We start from the raw sequence: 12,528 nt of genomic DNA, 5'->3' as shown, positions 1-12,528 counted from the left end.
ATACACACACACACGTACACATATTATACATACATGCACATACTCATTACTTGTCATTCTTTATTTTCATTTTGGAACTAAATGACTACTCATTCACCAGAAGACTGCCATCTGGTCCAAAATATACCCTCCCACACACACACACACACACACACACACACACACACACACACACACACACACACATACATATATATATATACATTCACCTTTAATAACTGTCCTGTTTGTGATTTCTGTAATCATATACAATTAGGTCTCTATTCTGGTCAAAATCACCCTCGTAGGTGTCCTTCGTGATTTTCTCTAGTCAAGTCACCCTAGTCAATGCGATTCCAGCTTGTTTTTTTTGAAACAGGCCTGATTCTTCCTATTCTGTGGCCGGATGCCTCTCCTTAATTCGTGTCAGTTTTCCATTTGAAATCCTTGTCTTTTCAAACATGGCTCTCACTACTGACAACTACAAACTTTTTCTGCTTCATTTGTATGACGTTTTAAGAAATCCATATTAATTTATTTTTTACTAGCCAACATTTTCTTGTTCTCTGTCTGCCATTTCAAGCTAGTACTGCAGGAGACCAAATTCTGCCATGGAAGAAATTTGCCTGTGTATATACTTTGAAATGTAATGAAGTTTACCATTAAAATGCCAAAAAAATAAATAAAACCAAAAAAAGAAACCAACCAACTCAAAAAAAAAAAAATGGATTCTGGTAATAACATCAGCACAGAACGTCTTTGGTTTTGTGATTTCATTCATTCTTCCATATCTTTGTTGTTGTTTTTGAAATTTTTTGCTTTTCCAAGGAATTCTAAGAATTGAATAGTTTTGTTTTTGTTTTTTTTTTTGAAGTTTTTGTTTTGTTTTGTTTTGTTGTTTTGTATTTCGAAAGAGAAGATCTTGATAAATATTTCCTTATTGTATTATTATTATTACTCCATTTCGGTTTGATGCCGCCAAACCTTGAAAAGGTTGTCCTCTTGAAATAGTTTCCTTCAATGTAGTAACTTCTTTTTTAAACTTCATTCCAGACATTTATTTATTTTTAATTATTTTTTTGTTATTTTGTTTTGTATATTTTTATCCCCGCTCCCCAAATTCCTTATATCAATCTGTTTTCCTAGCCCCTGATCCTCCCCTAATATCAATGACAATTGTATGGTTTTGATCTTCCTTTCATCCCTGCTATTTTTTGCTTCCTTTTGTTTTTTTTTTGTTTATTTTGTATTTATGTCTCTCTCTCTATGTTATAAAACATCAGCTGTTTGTGACAAATACATTTATTGTGAGGATCCAACTCGTGTTTTTTTTGTTTTCTTCTCTCAAAGATTTTGCTTTTCTTTGTGTCCTTTCAATTCCAGTAGCTTTTTTCTTTTTTTTTCTGTGAATTTTCGTTTGCTTTCATCTTCATCACTGCCAACCAACAGTCCCAGAGTTTCAGAAATTGTTCTTTCAAAATGTCTCCAAATAATATGGGGCCATTCCAAACTCCAAACACCTTACCACCAACACAACTAATCAACTGAAAAACTCTAGTTTAGGCAAATCAAGAGAAAGGGTTGGTTATTTATTGCAGTACCTTACCACATTCTGGTATGAACTAGTCAACTCGTAAAACTGTTCTTTACAAGCATCTCGTTGTCACATCTGCCAGTGGAATAGCCTTAGATAGATGCATCCAATAAAAACACACCAGTCTGGCTGTCACCTTGTTTTTTAACATGATTAAATTAACAGGAACCCTTAGCCAGAGATGTGTAACAATCGGTAAGACATCTTCTTACAGGAACTGGCAAACCCCTTAATCAACAGAAACCAATGTTTAGAATTTATTTTTTTGACAACATTAAAGTAAATATGGTCTCCATGAAACATTGCTGCCTCTTCCCTTCAAAACAGAAGAAGACTGAACTTGAATCGGTTCATTTGTCTTGTTTGGGAGAAATTTCTTCAGGTAAATGAAATTCTCCAAAAGCTGGAATGGAAACAAAACAACATTTTTTTTTACTTTGCTTGCTCTCTTGTGTGTGTTTTTTAAAATTTCTGTAGAAAATTTGTCTTTTTTTTGTCATGTTAGTGTTTTAATTAATGTTTTGAAATTCAGTTTAGCTTGATTGAATGTTTTGTGTTGCTTTCAAATTAACACCAGATTTTTGATGGTTTGTTTCTTAAATTCTGGTGCAAAATACCATGGTGCAACCATTTTTGTGTCAAATGCATGCTGTGTTTGTTAATGTTGTAAACATAACAAAGTTATTAACATTTAATCAAGAATTTTTAATATCTTTGCTGTTGTTGTTATTGTTGTCTTAATTACAGCATCTTAATGCTGTGGCGGAAACAATTCTTACGCCTTTAACTATTTGCTTGGAAATAATGTCTTAGCAATAATAAGTTTTACATACAACAGTGAGTATGTAGGAATTTCGGAAAGTTTTATTTATCTCTGGAAGTATTCTCTAAACTCAGGTTGCACCTGAGTTTAGAGAACGGCCATTAGTTCCAGGAAAGGTATCAGCACTCCAACTTCTACTCTTGTCCTTCACAAACCTGGAGTTTATTGTTAAAGAAGAGAGAAAAAGAGATTCTAGTTTTGATGGTGGTGGTCACAGTAGGCACCACCGGAAGTGATAAACTGACTCTAGAACTCATTCTTTGGTTCTGTTGTGACTGTTTTGACTTCTGATGAAAGTAGAATGTCAAGATTGGAATTTTTTTTTTATTCCATAAAAGTTTGGTTTACAGATATTCTAGTGTAAGGAAATGGTAAATGGACCATTGCACATCTGAGAATGAACCTTTTAGGAAATACCTAGAATATGTAGACAAAAAATAATTCTATATATTATTATAAAAATAATTATTTGTTTCTTTGAAATAATGAATTTATCTGTTAATTAAAAATCTTATATTCATTAATCTGGTTACATGTATTTTGCGTTTTGAAATTGGAATCTTAACCTTTGAGTGTTTGGAAGTGGTTCTGAGATGATGAATTATTTGTGGGGTGGGGTATTAGGCTGTTTAAGTGTTTATGAATAATTAATATTTCACTGCTAACGAAATTTTTTTTCTTTTTGGTAACTTTTAAGTAATTGACAACAGAATGTTCCACTAAATTAGCTTCAAACTACTTCTTTCAGGCAACAGTGTTTAACCGAAAGTGGCTTCAATTGTACAAATGCTAATCTGTTGACTACATGGTCAAGAGTTCAAACCTTAATGTAGCCATTGTGTTGTGCCCCTAGTTAAAGTACATCAATCTGTCTGTTTAACCTTTTAGCTTTCAGATTACTCTGTCAAATAATGCTTATTTATTCACACTGGTTTGTATTCATTAAGCATTATCTCATAGCTTCAAGATTTCATTTCATGTGATTGCTTTATCCTGAAAATGACATTGTAGGGTAGGTGTGAGAGGCTAGACCTGGTCAGTTTGAATGTAAAGCAGATTGAGTATTTTGGCCAGATATGGTCAGTTTAAAGCACTAAAGGGCAAAAGTTGTTAGGTATACAACAACGATGGAAGATGGTGTCTTATTATTTGTCCTTTCAGCAAAATAAAGTTAACAAAGTTTAATTTTCTTGTATTATCAGGAAGCTTTCATAACTCTATAAATTTTCTAGATCGTTCCAGCCAAAGTTCTCAAATTCAAAATTTAAACTGATGAAGGGGGATGCCAGTATTAAACTCTGAATCCTTTATGTAACCCAATCTCAGCTTGTTGGCCCTCATTTTTCTATTCCAGGTTCTTCTTAGCTTTATAGTAATATTTGTCTTTTAAACTGACATATGAAATAGTCGGAATAGACTGTCTTCTTCCTGTTAAAGTGTTTCTCTCTTCTCTTTCCATATTTCTAATGGCATTCTCTGTGTTTCAGGGAATTTTGAAAATCAACCATTTGCAATTGTGATTTAATAAAATGACTTTGTTCATTTATTCCTACATTAATCTGATGTTTAGAACTTCACAAAAGATCTTTACATAAAACATGAATGTTAGGTGGGTTTTTTTATCAAAAGAACCTGGGTAAGGGGTACCACGAGGGGTTATTCTGCCATTTCTTTTTCCATCAATCAATTAGTTCTGTTTATTTCAGAATGTGGCATGAAGGATTCATAAATTGTCATTCTTCTGAAATCTCTTCTTTGCTTCTCTCGCTTTCTTTTCTGTTTTACATTTAATCTACATTTTGCATTTTTGTGGTAGACTCTCAGACAGAGTTGTGATCGTCTTTGCAGCCAAATGAAATTTGTTTCCATTGATCTGGCTCAGTTATTTTCTCAGTTATGTTAGGACTTGTTCTCAAATCTCTGAAATTATTCTCGGTGAAAGAAAAAAGAAAATTAACGAAGTTCCTTCTGTTAATTATTTTTTTCATTGTTTTCATCAGTATTATTGCTATGATTATTAGTGTCATGATTGTCATTAGTGTTGAAGGGGAAATGAAACATTATTGCACTTTCTGTAGTGCAGCAACACACCTGATTTCTTTCAATTGCCAATTTCCATTGTAAAACCATTCCCTTCATTCGCTAAGAGTCTTGGTAAAAAAAAAAAAAATCCTTCGTTATTTCCATTCCTCTTTTTCCTTTGTAAATTAAAGTTTTGTGTCTCCATATCTAAGACCCCTTTTTACTGGATCTGATACCCTCACCCATCATGCAGTATTACAGCTCTCTGATGCCACTATTTTCTCTGTTTTGTTGTCTGACATCAAAGACCCTTTGTTCTCTTCACAATGTACAAGTTCTGATTCTTTTGTCAGTATTATCTCACCAATTTGCATTTAGACATAGTTTCTTGATGACCAAACAATGTTGGCAGCTTCTCTCTCTCTCTCTCTCTCTCTCTCTCCATTTCACACTGATAAACTGGATCATCAAGATCTTCATTAAACCCTCAAAAGTTCATCTCTTCAAATGGAAATCAAAACTAAAGATAAAAAGAAAAACAAATTTTCAAAATTTTATTTAAAAAAAAATTGAGATAAATTTTTTAAAAATTAAATTTTGTTTCAGGGAGAAAAAAACAAACAAAACTTTATCTCTTCTCAAAACTAAATATATGTGTGTGTGTGATTCTATACTGAGATATGTCTCGTTCTCTTGACTTTCCATTATTATATTACTTTTTCATGCTTAATTATCTGTAAAATTGTGATATTATTACTATTATTATTATTATTATTATTATTATTATTGCTGTTCGTAGTGGTGAAATGACAAACAGTTGTGCAACATGGATGTATTGTGGAGTTATTGTTTGTTGCTACACATGGTATTGCTAGTGCTCATGGGCTGACATGGTGCTACTCTAACTGCTGCTCTTGCTTTATCTAGAGAAGGTAAGCTTCCCTACTCTGACCCCTTCGTGTCACATGTAGCCATGAGTAAACTCCAAAGCCATGGTAGTAACTACATTAACAGACAAAGCTTCACAGAATGGATCCAATTAGAAATAACGAGAGGGCCACCACCTCAACACGCTGCCTTCCTGGCTCTGTATGTAAGTCCTGCGACCTAACAAAGAGCGTAGACATCTAATACAGCCACTAGCTGTGACCTGTCTCACTCCACATGCCTAGTTAAATGACACTATATTTGTCAGCCATAAGGTGAGCTGCTCCTACAATTTCCTTTAAACTCTCCCACCTTCTCTCCCACTTTTGGCTATTTAACATCACTTTGGTTTCTCTGTTTTTTCTTTACTTACCCTTGATACTTATTTATCAACTTTTATCTTAAATTCTTCTTCTTTACCAAAATCTTCTTTTTCCAATTAAACTAAACACATCTCTCTTTTTCCCTCTCTCTCTGCCTTGGGTCTAAAATGTTCACCTCTCTTTCTGTGTTTCCTTCCCTCAAACAACCAATTCCTGAATTCCTTACCTAATTCTTCCTTAATTGCTTTTCCTGGTCATTTATTCCTTTTCCCATAAAACTGCACATTTTTTCTTGTTTTGCTTTTGTAAACAGTCATTTGTTTTTACTTGTTTCTTAACCCAAACCTCTTCCAATTCTTTACTTTCATGATTTAAGGACCATTATTACTCTTTTCCTTTTTCTCCTGTTTTTTTTTTTTTTTTTTTTTTTTTTGTATTTAATCTGTCTCTCAGTATTGGTTATAGAACTTATTCTCTGATGCTGAACTCTAAGATAATGGTCAGTTTTAATTGTAAGATGACAACAATGAGAATTGTCTCAACTAATCACAAATTTATTTTGTTTGTTTTTAACCAGTTTCGTCTTCCTCAAAAAATAAATTTTTCTCTTTTCATCAATAGAAATATTATCTTTTAGTTGGCAAAGTAATTTTAGAATCAAATTCTTGTAGCAAATTGCTTCTGTGATTGGTTTTGATTGTTTAAAATCGTTTCACTTCTGTGACAGGGGAAACCCAAATTCCTATTTCTAGATAAAATGGTAGTGCCAAGATTGGGAGAAAATAGTGATTTCATCTCCATCTAAACAGCTTGAAGGATTGGAGATTTTTGCCTTACCACAATTTGATTGCCTTATTGGAGTCTTATTTTAAAATACAAGCTTCCTTTGTCTCGTTAAAGAATTCTGGGCTTCCAACTTCTTATCTTTGCCACCAATTATTTTTCTGCTTGGTGAATTCTGTAATATTCTTGGTCTTTCCAATGAAAGACTAAATAGTCATCCATTTGGCAAAAAAAAAAATTATTTGCTAATTGTTTTGCTTAAGTAAACATTATTGATATTATTATTATTATTATTCTTTAAAATTCTGCTCTAAATTATTTTCCTCTCTTCATTTCATCTCTGAATGTCTTTCTAGTCAACAAATTATTTACATTTGATGTATATTTGTCCTCATCTTGTTTGTTGTTAACATGTTTCAGCTGATATACCCTCCAGCCTTCATCAGGTGTCTCGGGGAAATTTTGAACCTAGGTTCTCATTCCTAAAGTATTTTTTGATATTATAATTATTATTCAGGTCACTGCCTGGAATCGAACTCGGAATCTTGGGGTTAGTAGCCCATGCTCTTAACCACTACGCCATATGCCCGTAAATAATGTGAATAATTCCTCTCTCTTAAATATAGAACTGTAGTCAACAAATGTTGCCCATTTGAGAAGTTTCTCTTCCAAACTCCATCAAACAAACCAAACACTTTCTCCACTCATTTGGTTAATTTATTAATTATATCACCTCATAATTAATTAATTGCTGTAACACATCTTTTACAGCAAACAGTTTTGGCATTGGATCCCTGTGATTTTGATGCCTCCTTTCAACCATTCAAGTTGCTAAGATGGGAAAAGCATTAAAGCCTCAATATTGTAACTTTAAATGTGAAACTTCAGTGTTTTAAGCCGTTATAAATGTGTGTGTGTGTGTGTGTGTGTGTGTGTGTATAAACACACACATACATACATACATAGACACAGACAATAGGGCTAGATATGTTCAGTATAGAAAACATGTGGTAGTGCTCAAATTGTGTTTATCTACATCATTACTTTATATATATTTATATCAATAAGGATAAGATCATTATTTAAAATACTGATCATATCAAGTGGCTAGCATGGGAATATAAAAACCTCAGAGGTAATAATTATTATTATTAAATTATAATTAAGGGTATCTAAAAGATACCATTATGCTGGATATAGCAGTCAAAACTTGACACTAAAGCAACATTAATGTGGTTTTAGAGTCAAGTTTTGACTGTGTTTATCTACATCATTACTTTATATATATATATATATATATACACACAATATAGTGTTCATGCATGTATATTTATATCTCTTTTGACTGTTTGATTTCTTCCTGTAAAGACGGTCATATCTTGATGGCATCTTTGCCCAGCTGCAGATGACAAATGTCTTCCAGAGATACATAACATCAACCTCTTCAGTTCTTCAATTACATCTTCAATCGTTCACTAATTTTCGGAACCATAGTTAGTATACAAGCTTATAATTCTTGTTAGTGAGTGGGTTATGCATTCAGATTAACCGATGCTGGTCTGTGTGAGGTCTTCAAACACTTGAAAACCATTCACTATTCCTCTTTCATATTGTAGAGTCAGTCCTTTTTCCCTAGAAGATTTGCTTGGAAGATTCCATCAATTCTAATGTCCATCCGCTGTTTCTAACCCTAGTGTCAAATGAATTGGGGCCCTTGGTTCTGATTGCTTCTAATCTCCACAGACATTGCAGTTTGTTAGTGTTGAACTGATACTGGGACAACATACAAATCTGTTTAAGAATTGAGAGAAAATTGATGTTCGATAAGGATTGGTTCCAAATTTGGATCTGATAAAGTGAAATTTATTTGTAAGAAGAGTCTGTTATGGCACACATGTTATTTTCTGGAAGATGGGAATGCTTCACATCAGGAGAAAGGAAATGAAATGTCAGTTCTTGACAAACTGAGAATAAAATGGATTGATCATGACTGGAATGGTTTTGATCATGACTGGAATGGTTTTGATGATTGGTCTGTATAGATCCAGATGACTTGGGACTAAGCAACAACTGGAAGAAAACCCAGATGGTTTTTAATTTGTAAATGTTGAGGTGTGTTTTGTGATAAAAACAAGAAAACTGTGACCAGAATAAAAGTTTGTGGTAGACTGTTGAACTTGCAACCTGTGTGTTCTTGGTTGGTTAAAGAAAAAGAGCATCACGTTTTGTGGAATAACAGCAAGAAGAGAACTGGACATTTAAGACCTGCCATTTCTTCCTAACCACCTTTCAATGTTTATCACTCATACTGGAGCAATTACATGATGAAATACACACACACACATTTCTGTTTCACCTCTCTTTCTTTCTCTCTTCCATTGGATCTTCCTCTTACAAATACACACACACCTCACTCTGTAAAGAGACAAACACTGTTTCATCTCCCTCTCCTTCTCTTCCCCCCCTCTTTTATGACTGTTAAAAACCTTTTAGATCGTTCCAATGAGATACATCGCAGTTTCAGATTTTGTTCCTTTAGATTTTGAGTTTTTTAAAAAATTAAAAAAAAAAAAAGGACAGAAACTAATTGAATTAATTTACTTTCCCTTCTCTCCCCACACCTCACACTATTTCCATTCTCTCCCCACACCTCCCAGTCTTTTCCTGGAGTAAATTCTATTAATTTTACTCCTCAGTTAATCACACAATACCTTCCATATCTTCTAATGTCTGTTGGTATTTCTTTAGTTGTTGTTTTTTATCCTGTTTTTGTATCAATTTTTAGTTTGGCCACTACACTGTCCATTGTCTGTCTTAATCTCTACGATGCAATAGTGTTTATGTTTTTGTTGTCCTCATGGCAATTAAAAGAAACAGCTGTTATGGTCCAGCCATATGTTGTTTCAATGATCTGATGTCTCTAACAAATCTATTATAACTCTCTTTAAGCCCTCAGCTTCATTATTGCAGTCAAAGAAATCATAGTCTTGGATCAAATGTTGTATTTAGTCAAAGTCCCTTTACTTTGTGAGTTCAAACCCTAACAGAGTGGACTTAATCTTTCACATTTACTGGGATCAAGACAATAAACACTGGCTAGGTCCTGAAGTGAGAGGGAAACCCCCTTGTACGTGTAACCCCACCCCACTCCTGCCCAAAATACTATTGCCATTCAATATAAGAAATTTTATTTTTAAGACTTTTTAATATCTTTCCAAGTTGATCTCTTACCCTCCCCCTTCAGCCATTCCAATCTCTCAGCCCATCCAAGAGGAACCTTATTACTCAATATTACAATATAAGAACTGAAGAGAAGGATGGATCCTATGTGTCCTTGGAATCGGGGGAAACGGCTTAGCTTTTTATTTATTTAAACCTCTCCTTTAGCCACTAATTTCATAATAATAATAATAATAATAATAATAATGTTTGAATCTTAACTACTACCACTGCCACCACCATCATCACCACTACCCTCTTATACCTGCTTTTATTTCTTTTGGGCTTCTCCTAACTCCTTGCTATTCAATCCTGCCATTCCCACTAACACATCTTCACTCTACGTTCATCCGGTGCACACTTGCATGTATGCATGCAATAATTCCTGCTTGTTGCAGTTTATCTTATGGCTTGCCAATTTTGAGCTGCCATCTGTACATATAGAAAACAGTTACGTGTATGTATGCGCATGAACAAGTGTACTTATGTATACATGCTATCATGCAGGTGTGTATATGTCTATTTAGCAGAAGTTACTGAGTGACTCGAGAGCCAAGAGTTTTGTGTGTTAGTGCTCTTAAAACTAATGCATGAAATTCTCGGCTCTCAAGTCACTCAGTTGCTTTTGCTAAATATTAACGTGTGTGTGTGCGTGTGTGTACATAAACATTCTTGGGGATTGACTTACATGTGTGTCTATGTATGTATGTATATATATATATATTTGTGTGTGTATTTTTGTATGTTTGTGCTTACATCTTTACTTGTGAATGTGTGTATATATATATATTTACAGATGCACAAACATATTCAGGTGATTGATTTACTAAAACCAAACTGTTACAAAGGTTTAAAATTTTATAGAAGTTGTTTAATATTCACCCTCCTCCAAGAGGCCATGACTAGTTCCCCACCACCACCACCACCATTGATGATGAAGACAATTGGCACACCTCACCAGAGCAAATTCTTTCTGTGACATCACTGGAACCAAATTCTCTTTTCAAAGAAAATTTAGTATTGTTTTTATAGAATAGTGAATTTATGGTATTTAATTGTTTTCTTGATTTATTTCCTGCTAGAAAAACTCCTTCATTCCTCTGGGACTAAGAAATCTAGTAGCTGTAATATACTGGGATTAATTGAATTAATAATATCACAGAATGTGATAAAATTGGCCCCTTTGAATTACTGGTACAACTCATTTTTGCCAGCTGAGTGGACTGGAGCAATGTGAGATTAAATGTCTTGCTGAAGGACATGGCACACTGTTGAGTATTGAACTTGTGACCTAATGATAGCCAAATTCCCTGACCACATAGCTTTGCACTTGACACCAGGAAACATTGGTATTAACTAATATCTGTCCACAGTAATGAAGGAAGTTCACATTGCAGAAATCTGGAGATGATCAAGAATAACAAATCTCAGTCAGGGTTTTGGCAATTTCTAGCAGTTTGTTCTCCTGTTGTTCCAATCTCTCTGTTTTAGCCATTTCTCTTTAGATTTTAGTATCTTGGCATGGCAACCAACATCCTTTATAAGTTTGTAGTTGTTCTGAGTGGTTTAAAAGTATTAATTCTATAATAAGTTGGATGTTAATCTGGTTGAATGTAACAAATGAATTGTTAATATTGTATTTCTGAATTGGCCCAGAATTCAATTGATTTTATTTCTGCTTGATGACTATGATATTTAGTACAGATGTAGCATCTTATCAAATTAGAGCAGAATTAAAGTTCTGGGTCCAAATGCTGCCAAGACTGACTTTACCTGTCATCCTTTCAGGGTCTACAAAATAAAGTACCAGTTCAACACTGGGGTTGGTCATTATAATAGATTTCCCCTTTTCCCATGAAAATTGCTGGCCTTAGGCCTGTAAGTAGAAAACTTCTTTTTCTTCTTATTTATTATAATCTATTGATTTTAGCATATCTATTAAATTAGTTTTTATTTCTTAAATAGGTAATGATGGATAAAGTAGTGGAGGTTTTTTTCAATATAACAAACCAGCCATAAACATATTTCTGATCTGCTTGTAGTTATAGGTGAGCATTAAGAATGTCATAATGCCAATGTATGTCCAGATTATATCGAGTTGGATTATGAAAAGATTCCATAAATGGAAATTGGAGTTTATCATCAAGTACAGAGGGGGGAATGGGGGATTAAATACTCATCAAACTTTGTGGCCATCATAGAACATTCTTATCTTCATTCTCTTTATCCCAACATTGGTTCCTGTCATTCAAATTGTTGTATTTATTTACTTCAAAAGGAGCAGGAGGGGAAGAATCAAGATATTTGCAAACACACACACACACACACACTAGTGCGAGTGATAAAGTATGATGGAGGCAGCTCATTTATAGTGATTTTCATGGAGTATTAGTTGTTTACACTCAGTTGTGACAGGTTTTGTCAGGTCTGTCCATAGTGTTAATCAAGGTGTTAATGTCAGGTGAAAATTATCTGACTTAATGAGAAAAACAGTTTTTTTTATTGTGCATTTGTGTGACAGAGAATTGTGTGTGTGTATGTGTGCGTGCAGTGTGAGAAAGAGAAGGGTGGGTGGGTATGTAAACATGGGTCCAAAATTTTAAATTTTGCCCTATTTGGGGGGTGGGGAGGAAACTGGAAAATACAGTTGGAATGTTTTTTTTTTCCATGAAAGTCGGAAATAAATCATGGTAAAGAAAAAAAAAAAACATTGATCAAAGCATGATTCACATTTATATGAAATCTTTAAATAAATAAATAAAAAAAAGAGATGGGCCCTAAATTATGCAGAAAACCTTAATAAGAAGCAAGTTCTGATGTTTTGACTTCTGGAACCAAATTTCAACTCAACTGCTGCT

Source organism: Octopus bimaculoides, chromosome 10 (assembly GCF_001194135.2).
Source record: "Octopus bimaculoides isolate UCB-OBI-ISO-001 chromosome 10, ASM119413v2, whole genome shotgun sequence".
NCBI lineage: Eukaryota > Metazoa > Mollusca > Cephalopoda > Octopoda > Octopodidae > Octopus > Octopus bimaculoides.
This window is presented reverse-complemented; position numbering follows the sequence as displayed.